This window comes from Micropterus dolomieu, linkage group LG09 (assembly GCF_021292245.1).
Source record: "Micropterus dolomieu isolate WLL.071019.BEF.003 ecotype Adirondacks linkage group LG09, ASM2129224v1, whole genome shotgun sequence".
Classification (NCBI taxonomy): Eukaryota; Metazoa; Chordata; class Actinopteri; order Centrarchiformes; family Centrarchidae; genus Micropterus; species Micropterus dolomieu.
In genome coordinates, this window is record NC_060158.1 from 16,629,228 (window position 1) to 16,633,153 (window position 3,926).

Here is a 3,926-nt window from a genome sequence, read left to right on the forward strand (position 1 = left end):
GGACGCCCCCCCCCCCCCCCCCAAACTTAAGTTTACACAGCAGAAGATGTCTCTGTCTCAGCTGGACCTTCATCACAGCTTCAGGACCATGTTCACAACCTAAACCTGCCTGATCTCAGCGACACTGTCAGTATCATCTGTTTATATCAAAAACACAGTAAAGACACTTCTTTTTTGTTTACATATTTACTCTCCTACCTTTAGTGACATGCTTGTCTCAACATCAGCACCTCTTTTTCAGAAAAAGTGTCCAGGTTGGTCTTGATAATGCACAGACATTAATGTGAACACTTTGAAACTACTTTCATCCTTCTTGCTCATACAGGCCCTATGACTCCACTCTTCTCTATCAATGCACCACCCTCCAGGTAATTCAGGGATTGTGGCTCAGTGGAGAACATTTACAATACCGTACAGGTGAGTGAGGGGATAACTGGTCTTGGTGTATTATCAGTCTAATTGTGAATTACACAGGAGCAGCCACAAACTCAATGACCTCGTTAAAAAAAAAAAAAACTCACCAGCCTCCCACACATATACTTGAACCTATTAATAACCTCTTGAATATTGTGTTCTGTACAATCCCACACCCGGAAGGTAAATATGTTATAACAATAAAGTCTTGGCTAACTAAAGTTCTGTGCCTTTGGCTAAATAAAGCAGAGAAATTAGTTCAAATCTCAGAAAATTAACAGTGATTAACAAACGTTTGAATCAAAAGACCTTAAAAGTTTCCATAAATCGGAGAGATATTTCTGGGTAATGTGAGATCAGTATAAACCATGCTGTGACGTTCAGCCTGCACCTGCCTGGACTCTGGCACTGAAAGAGTGCTGCTGTTGAAGAAAGCCAAAACTGTTGTTACCTTGTGTTGAGAGAGAAATCCTGGTTTTGTAATCCGATAGAAAAACCGCAGAGCTTTGCTGACGTGTTGCTCAGAAAGTCATTCACAGGTAGAGAAGGTTTGGGTAAAAGGTCAGTTCCTCTTTCCTCTGTTCCTTACTGTCTCACAGGATCTGCTCTGTCAGACTCTGTCTTCTCTATATACAGGCAAGGGCAAACCACTCCCCCCCTCCCGACCCTCCCTTCACTCTCTGCCCTGTCCCTTGCTTCACTGCCTCCTGCTCAAATCTGTGCTCACTCTCCCTCCCTCATTCGCTCCTTCTCGCACACACACACACACACACACACACACACTCCTTTTTTCTGTGATTCCTACAGGTTTGCTATCTCTTCATGCCTTCCCTCTCCTTATCAGACTGGAACCACCAATCTGAAAGTGAAACGGTTTGCACTCATGCACATCTACAGTATATTTGCTCTGCTGCTATTTCTCTATGTTTTCTTTCCACTGTCACTTTCACTAACAGTAGCACCTCTCCACTGCCTGTGGCTTTTCCCTGCAGGGTCATACCTGCTGTCCTCTGTTGTGGACAAAAAAAGTGGGGAGTACTGCTGACCTCTCGTCCACCATCTAGTGGTCATAGGTTGCATATTTTCATCTCAGGTAGCCAGGAAATTATGGGATAGCCTGTGGAAGACCTCCCAGCTTCTAGAAACTTCAGAACTAGCCTCTGGAGGTGAAGTTTTGGCAGGTGTTTTAGGGAGGCCAAATACTCTGAATGTACAAAATATTACGGATGTTTTCTGTGCAATCCACATGTCAATCTGTTTTCATCATTTGGCTCAATTCAATCAGAAGTTTTCCAAATTTTTTTTAACTGGATTTACCAAGTCAGTGAATATCAATGCTTTTTGTAATTTAGTATCCATGTATTAAATATTAATTAATTCATGGATATGATTCAGTCTGCTGAAAATATGGCTACTTTTCTATTTAATGCAAAATTCAAGATACAAATTTTTTCCAATATTGCTCAAAGTGTTTGTGATTTGTTTCAGCATTTTTGTGTGTTTGCATTTTTTCTGGATAAGAATGCTAAATAGGTATTTAGGAGACTGACATGGTGGTCCCCAAAGACACAGCTGAGCCACAGAACCTCCTTTTGGGTTGATCAATAAGCTAAAGGCTGAATCAATAAACGAGGTGGTTGGGGAAGGGCAGGGCTCCCCAAAAAAACCTTTCAGGACAAAAGAGAATACTGTCCACACAAAGGTACTGAAATTTCAGTGTGTTGATTTTGCTTAGCATAAATAGCACTTGTAGAACATGTACAGAAAATGACCAGTGTCCTCTGAAAGGTATGTCATGCCCTCATTTACTAATCACTGATCAGTATCAGCCACTTTCAAAGAAAATACAAAAACTACTGAAATAAGCTAAATTAAAAAGGTAAATCAGTTTTAGGTGGCGTGTTGTGTCAACTGCTGTTTTTTCTGTTTAAAAAAAATGAATAAAATGCTGCAACAACTGTTCAAACTATACTGCTGTCCTGTATTTAGTTAAGGCCACATACTGCTGACTGGTACAGGCTATTGCAAATGCAGTATCATGTCCCTTTTTTAATTTATACCAGGTTTTGGTTAAAATGTGAAACGCTGTTTGAACATTTTTGAGCTGTCAAGAAGAGCACACCCAGGAGGCGACCAATCCATAATTTTAAAGGTATAGACAAACTTTCTGATTTCAATTTAATATGAAATATAAGATGGGTACCCACTAGTAAACAGTAGAGCAATGCATACTTTTGAAAGAGGAAGTCCAACTTACAGAGTTGCAGAGTTATGCAATAACCTTCTGGAAAAACTGATTGTGATGTTAAGTTGGTGCTTGGTATCTTCCCTTAAAGCCTAGTTGGGGCATCACAACACGTGAACACCAGAGTCTTTTGTTCAGCCTGTCCAATGTCTGTAACCCACGTGGCAGAAATGAAAATCTCTCAGACAATTTCTTTCAATAATGTGAGCAAAGAGGAGATAATTTGGTCGAACCCGGTTTGCTTTTCATACAACACTATAATTATGGCTTTAACACCTCTTACACAACCTCATGCCTCCTGAAGAGAGGTGCTCCAAGCTATGTTTACAGTGTTTATTGTCCCCCACATTCTCAATCATTATTGCAGGTTTTAATGTTGTTTACCGTCAGATTGATTCAGTTATACTAAGATGTAAAGAATGCCATTTCGCACAGCTACTGGCAGCAAATGAGTCACGTAGAAGAGTACGGCCGTGATGCTTCATTGGCGGTAAATGCAGAAGAGGTTGATTGTAGCCATCTGTAGGAGAAGGTGTGTCTGTGTGGGGGGAGCCCAAACAGACCCCTTATTTACAACGAAGTCACCAGACAAGGGAGTATGTGTGATTCATTGCCAGGTCATCAGTGAAGACAAGGAGAGTGAATCACCTTGGATGGCTTGTACAACTATGTTTCACAAGATCTGTAGGTGGTGTGTTGCAAGACTCATATATGGGTGCACATTTGATATGTACACGCATGGGATTGACTCGGCCGGCAGTGACTCAGGCCTTAACGAGCCTGAAGATGTTAAACCGTGACCAGAAGAAAAAAAGGAACCAGATATGAGATCAGCAGTGCTTCTGTTCGTGAGGTCATTTCCCTGAAAATAGACTGAACTGAGGAGGATGAGGACACACATGGTAACAATAAAGCCTATACATACACAAAGAACCCTCTGCGGGTGCACTCTCGAGTAAAGCAACACACACACACACACTCACATGCACACAAAAAGACAGTTGTGTCCGCTTGCAGATGTGTATGCATTTATGTCAATGGACTTTGATGTGTTTAATAAGGAAGCTTCAGAAAAAAGAATCAAATATTGAGATTGGACTTGACAGACACATGGCGTGGGCCAGACACACACACTCACACACACACACACACACACACACACACACCATCCTGAGGAACAATCCTTCTCTTTCTCCCGATCATTGCATCACAACCCTCCCATGATCCTACGCAGCGAGGCCGGGAATCCCAGCTGTCCTCTGTCAGG

At 41.8% G+C, this 3,926-nt stretch overlaps 1 protein-coding gene across 1 annotated transcript in view; it reads right to left on the bottom strand.

Annotated features, from left to right (window-relative positions):
* The window catches only part of tinagl1 (tubulointerstitial nephritis antigen-like 1), a 24,759-nt gene extending 23,735 nt beyond the window's left edge, over positions 1 to 1,024 (bottom strand). The window contains exon 1 of the mRNA XM_046058181.1: positions 866 to 1,024. The gene's annotated coding sequence lies outside the window, so the exon portion shown is untranslated. The remainder of the gene's footprint in view (positions 1 to 865) is intronic.
* Between the last annotated feature and the right edge of the window lie 2,902 nt (positions 1,025 to 3,926).